This window comes from Ambystoma mexicanum, chromosome 1p (assembly GCF_040938575.1).
Source record: "Ambystoma mexicanum isolate Mex_15411 chromosome 1p, UKY_AmexF1_1, whole genome shotgun sequence".
Taxonomy (NCBI): domain Eukaryota; kingdom Metazoa; phylum Chordata; class Amphibia; order Caudata; family Ambystomatidae; genus Ambystoma; species Ambystoma mexicanum.
Genome location: NC_090921.1, coordinates 1,024,404,184 through 1,024,425,887, shown reverse-complemented (window position 1 = coordinate 1,024,425,887; position 21,704 = coordinate 1,024,404,184). Strand labels below are relative to the sequence as shown.

The window sequence follows — 21,704 nt, the reverse complement described above, 5'->3', positions numbered from 1 at the left end:
GAGTTTGCTAGAGTTGATTTGCCAAGCCTTCGATAGCTCAGTTGGTAGAGCGGAGGACTGTAGTGGGAAAACAGGCATCCTTAGGTCGCTGGTTCAAATCCGGCTCGAAGGACTCTTGCCAAATGCACATTTTATTGAATACTTGGAAAGTAAAATACTTGGAAAGTAAAATAACAGACAATTTATAATTATATTATATTTCATCACTGAAAATAGATGCCTTTTGCTTTGAGGCTGTGGCCACGTTATTTTTCTGTCCAACACGAATCTTCATTGGTTTCCTGTCAGGTGTTTTGGATCCCCATCTCTTGCTATGAACTGGCAAAACAGCAGAATCCCCTTGACAATCTTGATTTCTCAAGGGAAATGAGAGAACACTATACACCATCCAAGATATTAAAATATTGTCAAGGCCCAACACGGCTGAATACTCTGAGGAGATGGCCTGTGAGGCGCCGCCTTTCAACTTTTCCCCCTTAGTATGGTGGTCATTAACATGCGGGAGACTGCGGAGGGGGTCATTTTTTTAATTGGGAACTGATGTGCTTTTACTCAATTCGGGAACCTCACAAGCCAAATTTGTAGTATTTTGCACGAATTGCAAGCGATGTTTACAAGTCGACGGTTGAAGTGGAAGCTCGTATTGAGTTTGCTAGAGAATGATTTGCCAAGCCTTCGATAGCTCAGTTGGTAGAGCGGAGGACTGTAGTGGTAAAACAGGCATCCTTAGGTCGCTGGTTCAAATCCGGCTCGAAGGACTTTTGCCAAATGCACATTTTATTGAATACTTGGAAAGTTAAATACTTGGAAAGTAAAATAACAGACAATTTATAATCATATCATATTTCATCACTGAAAATAGATGCCTTTTGCTTTGAGGCTGTGGCCACGTTATTTTTCTGTCCGACACCAATCTTCGTTGGTTTCCTGTGAGGTGTTTTGGATCCCCATCTCTTGCTATAAACTGACAAAACAGCAGAATCCCCTTGACAATCTTGATTTCTCAAGGGAAATGGGAGAACACTATACACCATCCAAGATATTAAAATATTGTCAAGGCGGAACACTGATGAATACTCTGAGGAGATGGCCTGTGAGGCGCCGCCTTTCAACTTTTGCCCCTTAGCATGGTGGTCAGTAACATGCGGGAGACTGCGGAGGGGGTCATTTTTTTAATTGGGAACTGATGTGCTTTTACTCAATTCGGGAACCTCACAAGTCAAATTTGTAGTATTTTGCACGAATTGCAAGAGATGTTTGCATGTCGACGGTTGAAGTGAAAGTTCGAATTGAGCTTGCTAGAGAACGGTTTGCCAAGCCTTCGATAGCTCAGTTGGTAGAGGGGAGGACTGTAGTGGTAAAACAGGCATCCTTAGGTCACTGGTTCAAATCCGGCTCAAAGGACTTTTGCCAAATGCAAATTTTATTGAATACTTGGAAAGTAAAATACTTGGAAAATAAGATAACAGACAATTTATAATTATATTATATTTCATCACTGAAAATAGATGCCTTTTGCTTTGAGGCTGTGGCCACGTTATGTTTCTGTCCAACACCAATCTTCATTGGTTTCCTGTGAGGTGTTACGGATCCCCATCTCTTGCTATGAACTGGCAAAACAGCAGAATCCCCTTGACAATCTTGATTTCTCAAGGGAAATGAGAGAACAGTATACACCATCCAAGATATTAAAATATTGTCAAGGCCCAACACGGCTGAATACTCTGAGGAGATGGCCTGTGAGGCGCCGCCTTTCAACTTTTCCCCCTTAGTATGGTGGTCAGTAACATGCGGGAGACTGCAGAGGGGGTCATTTTTTTAATTGGGAACTGATGTGCTTTTACTCAATTCGGGAACGTCACAAGCCAAATTTGTAGTATTTTGCACGAATTGCAAGAGATGTTTACAAGTCGACGGTTGAAGTGGAAGCTTGTATTGAGTTTGCTAGAGAACAATTTGCCAAGCCTTCGATAGCTCAGTTGGGAGAGCGGAGGACTGTAGTGGTAAAACAGGCATCCTTAGGTCGCTGGTTCAAATTCGGCTCGAAGGACTTTTGCCAAATGCACATTTTATTGAATACTTGGAAAGTAAAATACTTGGAAAGTAAAATAACAGACAATTTATAATTATATTATATTTCATCACTGAAAATAGATGCCTTTTGCTTTGAGGCTGTGGCCACGTTATTTTTCTGTCCGACACCAATCTTCGTTGGTTTCCTCTGAGGTATTTTGGATCCCCATCTCTTGCTATGAACTGACAAAACAGCAGAATCCCCTTGACAATCTTGATTTCTCAAGGGAAATGGGAGAACACTATACACCATCCAAGATATTAAAATATTGTCAAGGCCGAACACTGATGAATACTCTGAGGAGATGGCCTGTGAGGCGCCGCCTTTCAACTTTTCCCCCTTAGTATGGTGGTCATTAACATGCGGGAGACTGCGGAGGGGGTCATTTTTTTAATTGGGAACTGATGTGCTTTTACTCAATTCGGGAACCTCACAAGCCAAATTTGTAGTATTTTGCACGAATTGCAAGCGATGTTTACAAGTCGACGGTTGAAGTGGAAGCTCGTATTGAGTTTGCTAGAGAATGATTTGCCAAGCCTTCGATAGCTCAGTTGGTAGAGCGGAGGACTGTAGTGGTAAAACAGGCATCCTTAGGTCGCTGGTTCAAATCCGGCTCGAAGGACTTTTGCCAAATGCACATTTTATTGAATACTTGGAAAGTTAAATACTTGGAAAGTAAAATAACAGACAATTTATAATCATATCATATTTCATCACTGAAAATAGATGCCTTTTGCTTTGAGGCTGTGGCCACGTTATTTTTCTGTCCGACACCAATCTTCGTTGGTTTCCTGTGAGGTGTTTTGGATCCCCATCTCTTGCTATAAACTGACAAAACAGCAGAATCCCGTTGACAATCTTGATTTCTCAAGGGAAATGGGAGAACACTATACACCATCCAAGATATTAAAATATTGTCAAGGCGGAACACTGATGAATACTCTGAGGAGATGGCCTGTGAGGCGCCGCCTTTCAACTTTTGCCCCTTAGCATGGTGGTCAGTAACATGCGGGAGACTGCGGAGGGGGTCATTTTTTTAATTGGGACCTGATGTGCTTTTACTCAATTCGGGAACCTCACAAGTCAAATTTGTAGTATTTTGCACGAATTGCAAGAGATGTTTGCATGTCGACGGTTGAAGTGAAAGTTCGAATTGAGCTTGCTAGAGAAAGGTTTGCCAAGCCTTCGATAGCTCAGTTGGTAGAGCGGAGGACTGTAGTGGTAAAACAGGCATCCTTAGGTCGCTGGTTCAAATCCGGCTCGAAGGACTTTTGACAAATGCAAATTTTATTGAATACTTGGAAAGTAAAATACTTGGAAAATAAAATAACAGACAATTTATAATTATATTATATTTCCTCACTGAAAATAGATGCCTTTTGCTTTGAGGCTCTGGCCACGTTATTTTTCTGTCCAACACGAATCTTCATTGGTTTCCTGCGAGGTGTTTTGGATCCCCATCTCTTGCTATGAACTGGCAAAACAGCAGAATCTCCTTGACAATCTTGATTTCTCAAGGAAAATGAGAGAACACTATACACCATCCAAGGTATTAAAATATTGTCAAGGCCCAACACTGCGGAATACTCTGAGGAGATGGCCTGTGAGGCGCCGCCTTTCAACTTTTCCCCCTTAGTATGGTGGTCAGTAACATGCGGGAGACTGCAGAGTGGGTTATTTTTTTAATTGTCAACTGATGTGCTTTTACTCAATTCGGGAACCTCACAAGCCAAATTTGTAGTATTTTGCACGAATTGCAAGAGATGTTTGCATGTCGACAGCTGAAGTGGAAGCTCGTATTGAGCTTGCTAGAGAACAATTTGCCAAGCCTTTGATAGCTCAGTTGGTAGAGCGGAGGGCTGTAGTGGTAAAACAGGCATCCTTAGGTCGCTGGTTCAAATCCGGCTCAAAGGACTTATGCCAAATGCACATTTTATTGAATACTTGGAAAGTAAAATACTTGGAAAGTAAAATAACAGACAATTTATAATTATATTATATTTCATCACTGAAAATAGATGCCTTTTGCTTTGAGGCTGTGGCCACGTTATTTTTCGTTCCGACACCAATCTTCGTTGGTTTCCTGTCAGGTGTTTTGGATCCCCATCTCTTGCTATGAACTGGCAAAACAGCAGAATCCCCTTGACAATCTTGATTTCTCAAGGGAAATGAGAGAACACTATACACCATCCAAGATATTAAAATATTGTCAAGGCCCAACACGGCTGAATACTCTGAGGAGATGGCCTCTGAGGCGCCGCCTTTCAACTTTTCCCCCTTAGTATGGTGGTCATTAACATGATGGAGACTGCGGAGGGGGTCATTTTTTTAATTGGGAACTGATGTGCTTTTACTCAATTCGGGAACGTCACAAGCCAAATTTGTAGTATTTTGCACGAATTTCAAGAGATGTTTACAAGTCGACGGTTGAAGTGGAAGCTCGTATTGAGTTTGCTAGAGAACAATTTGCCAAGCCTTCGATAGCTCAGTTGGTAGAGCGGAGGACTGTAGTGGTAAAACAGGCATCCTTAGGTCGCTGGTTCAAATCCGGCTCAAAGGACTTATGCCAAATGCACATTTTATTGAATACTTGGAAAGTAAAATACTTGGAAAGTAAAATAACAGACAATTTATAATTATATTATATTTCATCACTGAAAATAGATGCCTTTTGCTTTGAGGCTGTGACCACCTTATTTTTCTGTCCAACACGAATCTTCATTGGTTTCCTGTGAGGTGTTTTGGATCCCCATCTCTTGCTATGAACTGGCAAAACAGCAGAATCCCCTTGACAATCTTGATTTCTCAAGGGAAATGAGAGAACACTATACACCATCCAAGATATTAAAATATTGTCAAGGCCCAACGCGGCTGAATACTCTGAGGAGATGGCCTGTTAGGTGCCGCCTTTCAACTTTTCCCCCTTAGTATGGTGGTCAGTAACATGCGGGAGACTGCGGAGGGGGTCATTTTTTTAATTGGGAACTGATGTGCTTTTACTCAATTCGGGAACCTCACAAGCCATATTTGTAGTATTTTGCACAAATTGCAAGAGATGTTTACAAGTCGACGGTTAAAGTGGATGCTCGTATTGAGTTTGCTAGAGTTAATTTGCCAAGCCTTAGATAGCTCAGTTGGTAGAGCGGAGGACTGTAGTGGTAAAACAGGCATCATTAGGTCACTGGTTCAAATCCAGCTCGAAGGACTCTTGCCAAATGCACATTTTATTGAATACTTGGAAAGTAAAATACTTGGAAAGTAAAATAACAGACAATTTATAATTATATTATATTTCATCACTGAAAATAGATGCCTTTTGCTTTGAGGCTGTGGCCACGTTATTTTTCTGTCCAAAACGAATCTTCATTGGTTTCCTGTCAGGTGTTTTGGATCCCCATCTCTTGCTATGAACTGGCAAAACAGCACAATCCCCTTGACAATCTTGATTTCTCAAGGGAAATGAGAGAACACTATACACCATCCAAGATATTAAAATATTGTCAAGGCCCAACACGGCTGAATACTCTGAGGAGATGGCCTGTGAGGCGCCGCCTTTCAACTTTTCCCCCTTAGTATGGTGGTCATTAACATGAGGGAGACTGCGGAGGGGGTCATTTTTTTAATTGGGAACTGATGTGCTTTTACTCAATTCGGGAACGTCACAAGCCAAATTTGTAGTATTTTGCACGAATTTCAAGAGATGTTTACAAGTCGACGGTTGAAGTGGAAGCTCGTATTGAGTTTGCTAGAGAACAATTTGCCAAGCCTTCGATAGCTCAGTTGGTAGAGCGGAGGACTGTAGTGGTAAAACAGGCATCCTTAGGTCGCTGGTTCAAATCCGGCTCAAAGGACTTTTGCCAAATGCACATTTTATTGAATACTTGGAAAGTAAAATACTTGGAAAGTAAAATAACAGACAATTTATAATTATATTATATTTCATCACTGAAAATAGATGCCTTTTGCTTTGAGGCTGTGGCCACGTTATTTTTCTGTCCGACACCAATCTTCGTTGGTTTCCTGTCAGGTGTTTTGGATCCCCATCTCTTGCTATGAACTGGCAAAACAGCAGAATCCCCTTGACAATCTTGATTTCTCAACGGAAATGAGAGAACACTATACACCATCCAAGATATTAAAATATTGTCAAGGCCCAACACGGCTGAATACTCTGAGGAGATGGCCTGTGAGGCGCCGCCTTTCAACTTTTCCCCCTTAGTATCGTGGTCAGTAAGATGCGGGAGACTGCGGAGGGGGTCATTTTTTTAATTGGGAACTGATGTGCTTTTACTCAATTCGGGAACCTCACAAGCCAAATTTGTAGTATTTTGCACAAATTGCAAGAGATGTTTACAAGTCGACGGTTAAAGTGGATGCTCGTATTGAGTTTGCTAGAGTTGATTTGCCAAGCCTTAGATAGCTCAGTTGGTAGAGCGGAGGACTGTAGTGGTAAAACAGGCATCATTAGGTCGCTGGTTCAAATCCAGCTCGAAGGACTCTTGCCAAATGCACATTTTATTGAATACTTGGAAAGTAAAATACTTGGAAAGTAAAATAACAGACAATTTATAATTATATTATATTTCATCACTGAAAATAGATGCCTTTTGCTTTGAGGCTGTGGCCACGTTATTTTTCTGTCCAACACGAATCTTCATTGGTTTCCTGTCAGGTGTTTTGGATCCCCATCTCTTGCTATGAACTGGCAAAACAGCACAATCCCCTTGACAATCTTGATTTCTCAAGGGAAATGAGAGAACACTATACACCATCCAAGATATTAAAATATTGTCAAGGCCCAACACGGCTGAATACTCTGAGGAGATGGCCTGTGAGGCGCCGCCTTTCAACTTTTCCCCCTTAGTATGGTGGTCATTAACATGAGGGAGACTGCGGAGGGGGTCATTTTTTTAATTGGGAACTGATGTGCTTTTACTCAATTCGGGAACGTCACAAGCCAAATTTGTAGTATTTTGCACGAATTTCAAGAGATGTTTACAAGTCGACGGTTGAAGTGGAAGCTCGTATTGAGTTTGCTAGAGAACAATTTGCCAAGCCTTCGATAGCTCAGTTGGTAGAGCGGAGGACTGTAGTGGTAAAACAGGCATCCTTAGGTCGCTGGTTCAAATCCGGCTCAAAGGACTTATGCCAAATGCACATTTTATTGAATACTTGGAAAGTAAAATACTTGGAAAGTAAAATAACAGACAATTTATAATTATATTATATTTCATCACTGAAAATAGATGCCTTTTGCTTTGAGGCTGTGGCCACGTTATTTTTCGTTCCGACACCAATCTTCGTTGGTTTCCTGTCAGGTGTTTTGGATCCCCATCTCTTGCTATGAACTGGCAAAACAGCAGAATCCCCTTGACAATCTTGATTTCTCAAGGGAAATGAGAGAACACTATACACCATCCAAGATATTAAAATATTGTCAAGGCCCAACACGGCTGAATACTCTGAGGAGATGGCCTGTGAGGCGCCGCCTTTCAACTTTTCCCCCTTAGTATCGTGGTCAGTAACATGCGGGAGACTGCGGAGGGGGTCATTTTTTTAATTGGGAACTGATGTGCTTTTACTCAATTCGGGAACCTCACAAGCCAAATTTGTAGTATTTTGCACGAATTGCAAGAGATGTTTACAAGTCGACGGTTGAAGTGGAAGCTCGTATTGAGTTTGCTAGAGAGTGATTAGCCAAGCCTTCGATAGCTCAGTTGGTAGAGCGGAGAACTGTAGTGTTAAAACAGGCATCCTTAGGTCGCTGGTTCAAATCCGGCTCGAAGGACTTTTGCCAAATGCACATTTTATTGAATACTTGGAAAGTTAAATACTTGGAAAGTAAAATAACAGACAATTTATAATCATATCATATTTCATCACTGAAAACAGATGCCTTTTGCTTTGAGGCTGTGGCCACGTTATTTTTCTGTCCGACACCAATCTTCGTTGGGTTCCTGTGAGGTGTTTTGGATCCCCATCTCTTGCTATAAACTGACAAAACAGCAGAATCCCCTTGACAATCTTGATTTCTCAAGGGAAATGGGAGAACACTATACACCATCCAAGATATTAAAATATTGTCAAGGCGGAACACTGATGAATACTCTGAGGAGATGGCCTGTGAGGCGCCGCCTTTCAACTTTTGCCCCTTAGTATGGTGGTCAGTAACATGCGGGAGACTGCGGAGGGGGTCATTTTTTTAATTGGGAACTGATGTGCTTTTACTCAATTCGGGAACCTCACAAGCCAAATTTGTAGTATTTTGCACAAATTGCAAGGGATGTTTACAAGTTGACGGTTGAAGTGGATGCTCGTATTGAGTTTGCTAGAGTTGATTTGCCAAGCCTTCGATAGCTCAGTTGGTAGAGCGGAGGACTGTAGTGAGAAAACAGGCATCCTTAGGTCGCTGGTTCAAATCCGGCTCGAAGGACTCTTGCCAAATGCACATTTTATTGAATACTTGGAAAGTAAAATACTTGGAAAGTAAAATAACAGACAATTTATAATTATATTATATTTCATCACTGAAAATAGATGCCTTTTGCTTTGAGGCTGTGGCCACGTTATTTTTCTGTCCAACACGAATCTTCATTGGTTTCCTGTCAGGTGTTTTGGATCCCCATCTCTTGCTATGAACTGGCAAAACAGCAGAATCCCCTTGACAATCTTGATTTCTCAAGGGAAATGAGAGAACACTATACACCATTCAAGATATTAAAATATTGTCAAGGCCCAACACGGCTGAATACTCTGAGGAGATGGCCTGTGAGGCGCCGCCTTTCAACTTTTCCCCCTTAGTATGGTGGTCATTAACATGCGGGAGACTGCGGAGGGGGTCATTTTTTTAATTGGGAACTGATGTGCTTTTGCTCAATTCGGGAACCTCACAAGCCAAATTTGTAGTATTTTGCACGAATTGCAAGCGATGTTTACAAGTCGACGGTTGAAGTGGAAGCTCGTATTGAGTTTGCTAGAGAATGATTTGCCAAGCCTTCGATAGCTCAGTTGGTAGAGCGGAGGACTGTAGTGGTAAAACAGGCATCCTTAGGTCACTGGTTCAAATCCGGCTCGAAGGACTTTTGCCAAATGCACATTTTATTGAATACTTGGAAAGTTAAATACTTGGAAAGTAAAATAACAGACAATTTATAATCATATCATATTTCATCACTGAAAATAGATGCCTTTTGCTTTGAAGCTGTGGCCACGTTATTTTTCTGTCCGACACCAATCTTCGTTGGTTTCCTGTGAGGTGTTTTGGATCCCCATCTCTTGCTATAAACTGACAAAACAGCAGAATCCCCTTGACAATCTTGATTTCTCAAGGGAAATGGGAGAACACTATATACCATCCAAGATATTAAAATATTGTCAAGGCGGAACACTGATGAATACTCTGAGGAGATGGCCTGTGAGGCGCCGCCTTTCAACTTTTGCCCCTTAGCATGGTGGTCAGTAACATGCGGGAGACTGCGGAGGGGGTCATTTTTTTAATTGGGAACTGATGTGCTTTTACTCAATTCGGGAACCTCACAAGCCAAATTTGTAGTATTTTGCACAAATTGCAAGGGATGTTTACAAGTCGACGGTTGAAGTGGATGCTCGTATTGAGTTTGCTAGAGTTGATTTGCCAAGCCTTCGATAGCTCAGTTGGTAGAGCGGAGGACTGTAGTGGGAAAACAGGCATCCTTAGGTCGCTGGTTCAAATCCGGCTCGAAGGACTCTTGCCAAATGCACATTTTATTGAATACTTGGAAAGTAAAATACTTGGAAAGTAAAATAACAGACAATTTATAATTATATTATATTTCATCACTGAAAATAGATGCCTTTTGCTTTGAGGCTGTGGCCACGTTATTTTTCTGTCCAACACGAATCTTCATTGGTTTCCTGTCAGGTGTTTTGGATCCCCATCTCTTGCTATGAACTGGCAAAACAGCAGAATCCCCTTGACAATCTTGATTTCTCAAGGGAAATGAGAGAACACTATACACCATCCAAGATATTAAAATATTGTCAAGGCCCAACACGGCTGAATACTCTGAGGAGATGGCCTGTGAGGCGCCGCCTTTCAACTTTTCCCCCTTAGTATGGTGGTCATTAACATGCGGGAGACTGCGGAGGGGGTCATTTTTTTAATTGGGAACTGATGTGCTTTTACTCAATTCGGGAACCTCACAAGCCAAATTTGTAGTATTTTGCACGAATTGCAAGCGATGTTTACAAGTCGACGGTTGAAGTGGAAGCTCGTATTGAGTTTGCTAGAAAATGATTTGCCAAGCCTTCGATAGCTCAGTTGGTAGAGCGGAGGACTGTAGTGGTAAAACAGGCATCCTTAGGTCGCTGGTTCAAATCTGGCTCGAAGGACTTTTGCCAAATGCAAATTTTAGTGAATACTTGGAAAGTAAAATACTTGGAAAGTAAAATAACAGACAATTTATAATTATATTATATTTCATCACTGAAAATAGATGCCTTTTGCTTTGAGGCTGTGGCCACGTTATTTTTCTGTCCGACACCAATCTTCGTTGGTTTCCTGTGAGGTGTTTTGGATCCCCATCTCTTGCTATGAACTGACAAAACAGCAGAATCCCCTTGACAATCTTGATTTCTCAAGGGAAATGGGAGAACACCATACACCATCCAAGATATTAAAATATTGTCAAGGCCGAACACTGATGAATACTCTGAGGAGATGGCCTGTGAGGCGCCGCCTTTCAACTTTTCCTCCTTAGTATGGTGGTCAGTAACATGCGGGAGACTGCGGAGGCGGTCATTTTTTTAATTGGGAACTGATGTGCTTTTACTCAATTCGGGAACCTCACAAGTCAAATTTGTAGTATTTTGCACGAATTGCAAGAGATGTTTGCATGTCGACGGTTGAAGTGAAAGTTCGAATTGAGCTTGCTAGAGAACGGTTTGCCAAGCCTTCGATAGCTCAGTTGGTAGAGGGGAGGACTGTAGTGGTAAAACAGGCATCCTTAGGTCACTGGTTCAAATCCGGCTCAAAGGACTTTTGCCAAATGCAAATTTTATTGAATACTTGGAAAGTAAAATACTTGGAAAATAACATAACAGACAATTTATAATTATATTATATTTCATCACTGAAAATAGATGCCTTTTGCTTTGAGGCTGTGGCCACGTTATGTTTCTGTCCAACACCAATCTTCATTGGTTTCCTGTGAGGTGTTACGGATCCCCATCTCTTGCTATGAACTGGCAAAACAGCAGAATCCCCTTGACAATCTTGATTTCTCAAGGGAAATGAGAGAACAGTATACACCATCCAAGATATTAAAATATTGTCAAGGCCGAACACTGATGAATACTCTGAGGAGATGGCCTGTGAGGCGCCGCCTTTCAACTTTTCCTACTTTGTATGGTGGTCAGTAACATGCGGGAGACTGCGGAGGGGGTCATTTTTTTAATTGTGAACTGATGTGCTTTTACTCAATTCGGGAACCTCACAAGCCAAATTTGTAGTATTTTGCACGAATTGCAAGAGATGTTTGAATGTTGAAGGTTGAAGTGGAAGCTCGTATTGAGTTTGCTAGAGAATGATTAGCCAAGCCTTCGATAGCTCAGTTGGTAGAGGGGAGGACTGTAGTGGTAAAACAGGCATCCTTAGGTCGCTGGTTCAAATCCGGCTCGAAGGACTTTTGCCAAATGCAAATTTCATTGAATACTTGGAAAGTAAAATACTTGGAAAATAAAATAACAGACAATTTATAATTATATCATATTTCCTCACTGAAAATAGATGCCTTTTGCTTTGAGGCCTTGGCCACGTTATTTTTCTGTCCAACACGAATCTTCATTGGTTTCCTGTGAGGTGTTTTGGATCCCCATCTCTTGCTATGAACTGGCAAAACAGTAGAATCTCCTTGACAATCTTGATTTCTCAAGGAAAATGAGAGAACACTATACACCATCCAAGGTATTAAAATACTGTCAAGGCCCAACACTGCTGAATACTCTGAGGAGATGGCCTGTGAGGCGCCGCCTTTCAACTTTTCCCCCTTAGTATGGTGGTCAGTAACATGCGGGAGACTGCAGAGGGGGTCATTTTTTTAATTGGGAACTGATGTGCTTTTACTCAATTCGGGAACGTCACAAGCCAAATTTGTAGTATTTTGCACGAATTGCAAGAGATGTTTACAAGTCGACGGTTGAAGTGGAAGCTCGTATTGAGTTTGCTAGAGAACAATTTGCCAAGCCTTCGATAGCTCAGTTGGTAGAGCGGAGGACTGTAGTGGTAAAACAGGCATCCTTAGGTCGCTGGTTCAAATCCGGCTCGAAGGACTTTTGCCAAATGCACATTTTATTGAATACTTGGAAAGTAAAATACTTGGAAAGTAAAATAACAGACAATTTATAATTATATTATATTTCATCACTGAAAATAGATGCCTTTTGCTTTGAGGCTGTGGCCACGTTATTTTTCTGTCCGACACCAATCTTCGTTGGTTTCCTGTGAGGTATTTTGGATCCCCATCTCTTGCTATGAACTGACAAAACAGCAGAATCCCCTTGACAATCTTGATTTCTCAAGGGAAATGGGAGAACACTATACACCATCCAAGATATTAAAATATTGTCAAGGCCGAACACTGATGAATACTCTGAGGAGATGGCCTGTGAGGCGCCGCCTTTCAACTTTTCCTCCTTTGTATGGTGGTCAGTAACATGCGGGAGACTGCGGAGGGGGTCATTTTTTTAATTGTGAACTGATGTGCTTTTACTCAATTCGGGAACCTCACAAGCCAAATTTGTAGTATTTTGCACGAATTGCAAGAGATATTTGAATGTTGAAGGTTGAAGTGGAAGCTCGTATTGAGCTTGCTAGAGACTGATTTGCCAAGCCTTCGATAGCTCAGTTGGTAGAGCGGACTGTAGTGGTAAAACAGGCATCCTTAGGTCGCTGGTTCAAATCCGGCTCGAAGGACTTTTGCCAAATACACATTTTATTGAATACTTGGAAAGTAAAATACTTGGAAAGTAAAATAACAGACAATTTATAATTATATTATATTTCATCACTGAAAATAGATGCCTTTTGCTTTGAGGCTGTGACCACCTTATTTTTCTGTCCAACACGAATCTTCATTGGTTTCCTGTGAGGTGTTTTGGATCCCCATCTCTTGCTATGAACTGGCAAAACAGCAGAATCCCCTTGACAATCTTGATTTCTCAAGGGAAATGAGAGAACACTATACACCATCCAAGATATTAAAATATTGTCAAGGCCCAACGCGGCTGAATACTCTGAGGAGATGGCCTGTGAGGTGCCGCCTTTCAACTTTTCCCCCTTAGTATGGTGGTCAGTAACATGCGGGAGACTGCGGAGGGGGTCATTTTTTTAATTGGGAACTGATGTGCTTTTACTCAATTCGGGAACCTCACAAGCCATATTTGTAGTATTTTGCACAAATTGCAAGAGATGTTTACAAGTCGACGGTTAAAGTGGATGCTCGTATTGAGTTTGCTAGAGTTGATTTGCCAAGCCTTAGATAGCTCAGTTGGTAGAGCGGAGGACTGTAGTGGTAAAACAGGCATCATTAGGTCGCTGGTTCAAATCCAGCTCGAAGGACTCTTGCCAAATGCACATTTTATTGAATACTTGGAAAGTGAAATACTTGGAAAGTAAAATAACAGACAATTTATAATTATATTATATTTCATCACTGAAAATAGATGCCTTTTGCTTTGAGGCTGTGGCCACATTATTTTTCTGTCCAACACGAATCTTCATTGGTTTCCTGTCAGGTGTTTTGGATCCCCATCTCTTGCTATGAACTGGCAAAACAGCACAATCCCCTTGACAATCTTGATTTCTCAAGGGAAATGAGAGAACACTATACACCATCCAAGATATTAAAATATTGTCAAGGCCCAACACGGCTGAATACTCTGAGGAGATGGCCTGTGAGGCGCCGCCTTTCAACTTTTCCCCCTTAGTATGGTGGTCATTAACATGAGGGAGACTGCGGAGGGGGTCATTTTTTTAATTGGGAACTGATGTGCTTTTACTCAATTCGGGAACGTCACAAGCCAAATTTGTAGTATTTTGCACGAATTTCAAGAGATGTTTACAAGTCGACGGTTGAAGTGGAAGCTCGTATTGAGTTTGCTAGAGAACAATTTGCCAAGCCTTCGATAGCTCAGTTGGTAGAGCGGAGGACTGTAGTGGTAAAACAGGCATCCTTAGGTCGCTGGTTCAAATCCGCCTCAAAGGACTTTTGCCAAATGCACATTTTATTGAATACTTGGAAAGTAAAATACTTGGAAAGTAAAATAACAGACAATTTATAATTATATTATATTTCATCACTGAAAATAGATGCCTTTTGCTTTGAGGCTGTGGCCACGTTATTTTTCTGTCCGACACCAATCTTCGTTGGTTTCCTGTCAGGTGTTTTGGATCCCCATCTCTTGCTATGAACTGGCAAAACAGCAGAATCCCCTTGACAATCTTGATTTCTCAAGGGAAATGAGAGAACACTATACACCATCCAAGATATTAAAATATTGTCAAGGCCCAACACGGCTGAATACTCTGAGGAGATGGCCTGTGAGGCGCCGCCTTTCAACTTTTCCCCCTTAGTATCGTGGTCAGTAACATGCGGGAGAAAGCGGAGGGGGTCATTTTTTTAATTGGGAACTGATGTGCTTTTACTCAATTCGGGAACCTCACAAGCCAAATTTGTAGTATTTTGCACGAATTGCAAGAGATGTTTACAAGTCGACGGTTGAAGTGGAAGCTCGTATTGAGTTTGCTAGAGAATGATTAGCCAAGCCTTCGATAGCTCAGTTGGTAGAGCGGAGGACTGTAGTGGGAAAACAGGCATCCTTAGGTCGCTGGTTCAAATACGGGTCGAAGGACTCTTGCCAAATGCACATTTTATTGAATACTTGGAAAGTAAAATACTTGGAAAGTAAAATAACAGACAATTTATAATTATATTATATTTCATCACTGAAAATAGATGCCTTTTGCTTTGAGGCTATGGCCACGTTATTTTTCTGTCCAACACGAATCTTCATTGGTTTCCTGTCAGGTGTTTTGGATCCCCATCTCTTGCTATGAACTGGCAAAACAGCAGAATCCCCTTGACAATCTTGATTTCTCAAGGGAAATGAGAGAACACTATACACCATCCAAGATATTAAAATATTGTCAAGGCCCAACACGGCTGAATACTCTGAGGAGATGGCCTGTGAGGCGCCGCCTTTCAACTTTTCCCCCTTAGTATGGTGGTCATTAACATGCGGGAGACTGCGGAGGGGGTCATTTTTTTAATTGGGAACTGATGTGCTTTTACTCAATTCGGGAACCTCACAAGCCAAATTTGTAGTATTTTGCACGAATTGCAAGCGATGTTTACAAGTCGGCGGTTGAAGTGGAAGCTCGTATTGAGTTTGCTAGAGAATGATTTGCCAAGCCTTCGATAGCTCAGTTGGTAGAGCGGAGGACTGTAGTGGTAAAACAGGCATCCTTAGGTCGCTGGTTCAAATCTGGCTCGAAGGACTTTTGCCAAATGCAAATTTTAGTGAATACTTGGAAAGTAAAATACTTGGAAAGTAAAATAACAGACAATTTATAATTATATTATATTTCATCACTGAAAATAGATGCCTTTTGCTTTGAGGCTGTGGCCACGTTATTTTTCTGTCCGACACCAATCTTCGTTGGTTTCCTGTGAGGTGTTTTGGATCCCCATCTCTTGCTATGAACTGACAAAACAGCAGAATCCCCTTGACAATCTTGATTTCTCAAGGGAAATGGGAGAACACCATACACCATCCAAGATATTAAAATATTGTCAAGGCCGAACACTGATGAATACTCTGAGGAGATGGCCTGTGAGGCGCCGCCTTTCAACTTTTCCTCCTTAGTATGGTGGTCAGTAACATGCGGGAGACTGCGGAGGCGGTCATTTTTTTAATTGGGAACTGATGTGCTTTTACTCAATTCGGGAACCTCACAAGTCAAATTTGTAGTATTTTGCACGAATTGCAAGAGATGTTTGCATGTCGACGGTTGAAGTGAAAGTTCGAATTGAGCTTGCTAGAGAACAGTTTGCCAAGCCTTCGATAGCTCAGTTGGTAGAGGGGAGGACTGTAGTGGTAAAACAGGCATCCTTAGGTCACTGGTTCAAATCCGGCTCAAAGGACTTTTGCCAAATGCAAATTTTATTGAATACTTGGAAAGTAAAATACTTGGAAAATAACATAACAGACAATTTATAATTATATTATATTTCATCACTGAAAATAGATGCCTTTTGCTTTGAGGCTGTGGCCACGTTATGTTTCTGTCCAACACTAATCTTCATTGGTTTCCTGTGAGGTGTTACGGATCCCCATCTCTTGCTATGAACTGGCAAAACAGCAGAATCCCCTTGACAATCTTGATTTCTCAAGGGAAATGAGAGAACAGTATACACCATCCAAGATATTAAAATATTGTCAATGCCCAACACGGCTGAATACTCTGAGGAGATGGCCTGTGAGGCGCCGCCTTTCAACTTTACCCCCTTAGTATGGTGGTCAGTAACATGCGGGAGACTGCAGAGGGGGTCATTTTTTTAATTGGGAACTGATGTGCTTTTACTCAATTCGGGAACGTCACAAGCCAAATTTGTAGTATTTTGCACAAATTGCAAGAGGTGTTTACAAGTCGACGGTTGAAGTGGAAGCTCGTATTGAGTTTGCTAGAGAACAATTTGCCAAGCCTTCGTTAGCTCAGTTGGTAGAGCGGAGGACTGTAGTGGTAAAACAGGCATCCTTAGGTCGCTGGTTCAAATCCGGCTCGAAGGACTTTTGCCAAGTGCACATTTTATTGAATACTTGGAAAGTAAAATACTTGGAAAGTAAAATAACAGACAATTTATAATTATATTATATTTCATCACTGAAAATAGATGCCTTTTGCTTTGAGGCTGTGGCCACGTTATTTTTCTGTCCGACACCAATCTTCGTTGGTTTCCTGTGAGGTATTTTGGATCCCCATCTCTTGCTATGAATTGACAAAACAGCAGAATCCCCTTGACAATCTTGATTTCTCAAGGGAAATGGGAGAACACTATACACCATCCAAGATATTAAAATATTGTCAAGGCCGAACACTGATGAATACTCTGAGGAGATGGCCTGTGAGGCGCCGCCTTTCAACTTTTCCTCCTTTGTATGGTGGTCAGTAACATGCGGGAGACTGCGGAGGGGGTCATTTTTTTAATTGTGAACTGATGTGCTTTTACTCAATTCGGGAACCTCACAAGCCAAATTTGTAGTATTTTGCACGAATTGCAAGAGATGTTTGAATGTTGAAGGTTGAAGTGGAAGCTCGTATTGAGCTTGCTAGAGACTGATTTGCCAAGCCTTCGATAGCTCAGTTGGTAGAGCGGACTGTAGTGGTAAAACAGGCATCCTTAGGTCGCTGGTTCAAATCCGGCTCGAAGGACTTTTGCCAAATACACATTTTATTGAATACTTGGAAAGTAAAATACTTGGAAAGTAAAATAACAGACAATTTATAATTATATTATATTTCATCACTGAAAATAGATGCCTTTTGCTTTGAGGCTGTGACCACCTTATTTTTCTGTCCAACACGAATCTTCATTGGTTTCCTGTGAGGTGTTTTGGATCCCCATCTCTTGCTATGAACTGGCAAAACAGCAGAATCCCCTTGACAATCTTGATTTCTCAAGGGAAATGAGAGAACACTATACACCATCCAAGATATTAAAATATTGTCAAGGCCCAACGCGGCTGAATACTCTGAGGAGATGGCCTGTGAGGTGCCGCCTTTCAACTTTGCCCCCTTAGTATGGTGGTCAGTAACATGCGGGAGACTGCGGAGGGGGTCATTTTTTTAATTGGGAACTGATGTGCTTTTACTCAATTCGGGAACCTCACAAGCCATATTTGTAGTATTTTGCACAAATTGCAAGAGATGTTTACAAGTCGACGGTTAAAGTGGATGCTCGTATTGAGTTTGCTAGAGTTGATTTGCCAAGCCTTAGATAGCTCAGTTGGTAGAGCGGAGGACTGTAGTGGTAAAACAGGCATCATTAGGTCGCTGGTTCAAATCCAGCTCGAAGGACTCTTGCCAAAAGCACATTTTATTGAATACTTGGAAAGTAAAATACTTGGAAAGTAAAATAACAGACAATTTATAATTATATTATATTTCATCACTGAAAATAGATGCCTTTTGCTTTGAGGCTGTGGCCACGTTATTTTTCTGTCCAACACGAATCTTCATTGGTTTCCTGTCAGGTGTTTTGGATCCCCATCTCTTGCTATGAGCTGGCAAAACAGCACAATCCCCTTGACAATCTTGATTTCTCAAGGGAAATGAGAGAACACTATACACCATCCAAGATATTAAAATATTGTCAAGGCCCAACACGGCTGAATACTCTGAGGAGATGGCCTGTGAGGCGCCGCCTTTCAACTTTTCCCCCTTAGTATGGTGGTCATTAACATGAGGGAGACTGCGGAGGGGGTCATTTTTTTAATTGGGAACTGATGTGCTTTTACTCAATTCGGGAACGTCACAAGCCAAATTTGTAGTATTTTGCACGAATTTCAAGAGATGTTTACAAGTCGACGGTTGAAGTGGAAGCTCGTATTGAATTTGCTAGAGAACAATTTGCCAAGCCTTCGATAGCTCAGTTGGTAGAGCGGAGGACTGTAGTGGTAAAACAGGCATCCTTAGGTCGCTGGTTCAAATCCGGCTCAAAGGACTTTTGCCAAATGCACATTTTATTGAATACTTGGAAAGTAAAATACTTGGAAAGTAAAATAACAGACAATTTATAATTATATTATATTTCATCACTGAAAATAGATGCCTTTTGCTTTGAGGCTGTGGCCACGTTATTTTTCTGTCCGACACCAATCTTCGTTGGTTTCCTGTCAGGTGTTTTGGATCCCCATCTCTTGCTATGAACTGGCAAAACAGCAGAATCCCCTTGACAATCTTGATTTCTCAAGGGAAATGAGAGAACACTATACACCATCCAAGATATTAAAATATTGTCAAGGCCCAACACGGCTGAATACTCTGAGGAGATGGCCTGTGAGGCGCCGCCTTTCAACTTTTCCCCCTTAGTATGGTGGTCAGTAACATGCGGGAGACTGCAGAGTGGGTTATTTTTTTAATTGTCAACTGATGTGCTTTTACTCAATTCGGGAACCTCACAAGCCAAATTTGTAGTATTTTGCACGAATTGCAAGAGATGTTTGCATGTCGACGGTTGAAGTGGAAGCTCGTATTGAGCTTGCTAGAGAACAATTTGCCAAGCCTTCGATAGCTCAGTTGGTAGAGCGGAGGGCTGTAGTGGTAAAACAGGCATCCTTAGGTCGCTCGTTCAAATCCGGCTCGAAGGACTTTTGCCAAATGCACATTTTATTGAATACTTGGAAAGTAAAATACTTGGAAAGTAAAATAACAGACAATTTATAATCATATCATATTTCATCACTGAAAATAGATGCCTTTTGCTTTGAGGCTGTGGCCACGTTATTTTTCTGTCCGACACCAATCTTCGTTGGTTTCCTGTGAGGTGTTTTGGATCCCCATCTCTTGCTATAAACTGACAAAACAGCAGAATCCCCTTGACAATCTTGATTTCTCAAGGGAAATGGGAGAACACTATACACCATCCAAGATATTAAAATATTGTCAAGGCGGAACACTGATGAATACTCTGAGGAGATGGCCTGTGAGGCGCCGCCTTTCAACTTTTCCTCCTTAGTATGGTGGTCAGTAACATGCGGGAGACTGCAGAGGGGGTCATTTTTTTAATTGGGAACTGATGTGCTTTTACTCAATTCGGGAACCTCACAAGCCAAATTTGTAGTATTTTGCACGAATTGCAAGAGATGTTTACAAGTCGACGGTTGAAGTGGAAGCTCGTATTGAGTTTGCTAGAGAGTGATTAGCCAAGCCTTCGATAGCTCAGTTGGTAGAGCGGAGGACTGTAGTGTTAAAACAGGCATCCTTAGGTCGCTGGTTCAAATCCGGCTCGAAGGACTTTTGCCAAATGCACATTTTATTGAATACTTGGAAAGTTAAATACTTGGAAAGTAAAATAACAGACAATTTATAATCATATCATATTTCATCACTGAAAATAGATGCCTTTTGCTTTGAGGCTGTGGCCACGTTATTTTTCTGTCCGACACCAATGTTCGTTGGGTTCCTGTGAGGTGTTTTGGATCCCCATCTCTTGCTATAAACTGACAAAACAGCAGAATCCCCTTGACAATCTTGATTTCTCAAGGGAAATGGGAGAACACTATACACCATCCAAGATATTAAAATATTGTCAAGGCGGAACACTGATGAATACTCTGAGGAGATGGCCTGTGAGGCGCCGCCTTTCAACTTTTGCCCCTTAGTATGGTGGTCAGTAACATGCGGGAGACTGCGGAGGGGGTCATTTTTTTAATTGGGAACTGATGTGCTTTTACTCAATTCGGGAACCTCACAAGCCAAATTTGTAGTATTTTGCACAAATTGCAAGGGATGTTTACAAGTTGACGGTTGAAGTGGATGCTCGTATTGAGTTTGCTAGAGTTGATTTGCCAAGCCTTCGATAGCTCAGTTGGTAGAGCGGAGGACTGTAGTGGGAAAACAGGCATCCTTAGGTCGCTGGTTCAAATCCGGCTCGAAGGACTCTTGCCAAATGCACATTTTATTGAATACTTGGAAAGTAAAATACTTGGAAAGTAAAATAACAGACAATTTATAATTATATTATATTTCATCACTGAAAATAGATGCCTTTTGCTTTGAGGCTGTGGCCACGTTATTTTTCTGTCCAACACGAATCTTCATTGGTTTCCTGTCAGGTGTTTTGGATCCCCATCTCTTGCTATGAACTGGCAAAACAGCAGAATCCCCTTGACAATCTTGATTTCTCAAGGGAAATGAGAGAACACTATACACCATCCAAGATATTAAAATATTGTCAAGGCCCAACACGGCTGAATACTCTGAGGAGATGGCCTGTGAGGCGCCGCCTTTCAACTTTTCCCCCTTAGTATGGTGGTCATTAACATGCGGGAGACTGCGGAGGGGGTCATTTTTTTAATTGGGAACTGATGTGCTTTTATTGAATTCGGGAACCTCACAAGCCAAATTTGTAGTATTTTGCACGAATTGCAAGCGATGTTTACAAGTCGACGGTTGAAGTGGAAGCTCGTATTGAGTTTGCTAGAGAATGATTTGCCAAGCCTTCGATAGCTCAGTTGGTAGAGCGGAGGAATGTAGTGGTAAAACAGGCATCCTTAGGTCGCTGGTTCAAATCCGGCTCGAAGGACTTTTGCCAAATGCACATTTTATTGAATACTTGGAAAGTAAAATACTTGGAAAGTAAAATAACAGACAATTTATAATTATATTATATTTCATCACTGAAAATAGATGCCTTTTGCTTTGAGGCTGTGGCCACGTTATTTTTCTGTCCGACACCAATCTTCGTTGGTTTCCTGTGAGGTGTTTTGGATCCCCATCTCTTGCTATGAACTGGCAAAACAGCAGAATCCCCTTGACAATCTTGATTTCTCAAGGGAAATGAGAGAACACTATACACCATCCAAGATATTA

General features: G+C 41.5%; 9 non-coding genes across 9 annotated transcripts; all 9 read left to right on the top strand.

Annotated features, from left to right (window-relative positions):
- The first annotated feature begins 26 nt into the window (after positions 1-26).
- Positions 27-112, top strand: TRNAY-GUA (transfer RNA tyrosine (anticodon GUA)). Its single transcript is given in 2 exon segments — positions 27-63; positions 77-112. It is a non-coding gene; the product is annotated as a tRNA-Tyr (tRNA).
- A 560-nt stretch (positions 113-672) lies between these two features.
- On the top strand, positions 673-758 carry TRNAY-GUA (transfer RNA tyrosine (anticodon GUA)). The gene is given in 2 exon segments: positions 673-709; positions 723-758. It is a non-coding gene; the product is annotated as a tRNA-Tyr (tRNA).
- A 1,852-nt stretch (positions 759-2,610) lies between these two features.
- Positions 2,611-2,696, top strand: TRNAY-GUA (transfer RNA tyrosine (anticodon GUA)). The gene is given in 2 exon segments: positions 2,611-2,647; positions 2,661-2,696. It is a non-coding gene; the product is annotated as a tRNA-Tyr (tRNA).
- Positions 2,697-3,256: 560 nt separating this feature from the next.
- On the top strand, positions 3,257-3,342 carry TRNAY-GUA (transfer RNA tyrosine (anticodon GUA)). Its single transcript is given in 2 exon segments — positions 3,257-3,293; positions 3,307-3,342. It is a non-coding gene; the product is annotated as a tRNA-Tyr (tRNA).
- A 5,079-nt stretch (positions 3,343-8,421) lies between these two features.
- On the top strand, positions 8,422-8,507 carry TRNAY-GUA (transfer RNA tyrosine (anticodon GUA)). The gene is given in 2 exon segments: positions 8,422-8,458; positions 8,472-8,507. It is a non-coding gene; the product is annotated as a tRNA-Tyr (tRNA).
- A 1,205-nt stretch (positions 8,508-9,712) lies between these two features.
- TRNAY-GUA (transfer RNA tyrosine (anticodon GUA)) lies at positions 9,713-9,798 on the top strand. The gene is given in 2 exon segments: positions 9,713-9,749; positions 9,763-9,798. It is a non-coding gene; the product is annotated as a tRNA-Tyr (tRNA).
- A 2,498-nt stretch (positions 9,799-12,296) lies between these two features.
- TRNAY-GUA (transfer RNA tyrosine (anticodon GUA)) lies at positions 12,297-12,382 on the top strand. The gene is given in 2 exon segments: positions 12,297-12,333; positions 12,347-12,382. It is a non-coding gene; the product is annotated as a tRNA-Tyr (tRNA).
- Positions 12,383-20,040: 7,658 nt separating this feature from the next.
- Positions 20,041-20,126, top strand: TRNAY-GUA (transfer RNA tyrosine (anticodon GUA)). Its single transcript is given in 2 exon segments — positions 20,041-20,077; positions 20,091-20,126. It is a non-coding gene; the product is annotated as a tRNA-Tyr (tRNA).
- Positions 20,127-20,685: 559 nt separating this feature from the next.
- Positions 20,686-20,771, top strand: TRNAY-GUA (transfer RNA tyrosine (anticodon GUA)). The gene is given in 2 exon segments: positions 20,686-20,722; positions 20,736-20,771. It is a non-coding gene; the product is annotated as a tRNA-Tyr (tRNA).
- Positions 20,772-21,704: the final 933 nt, after the last annotated feature.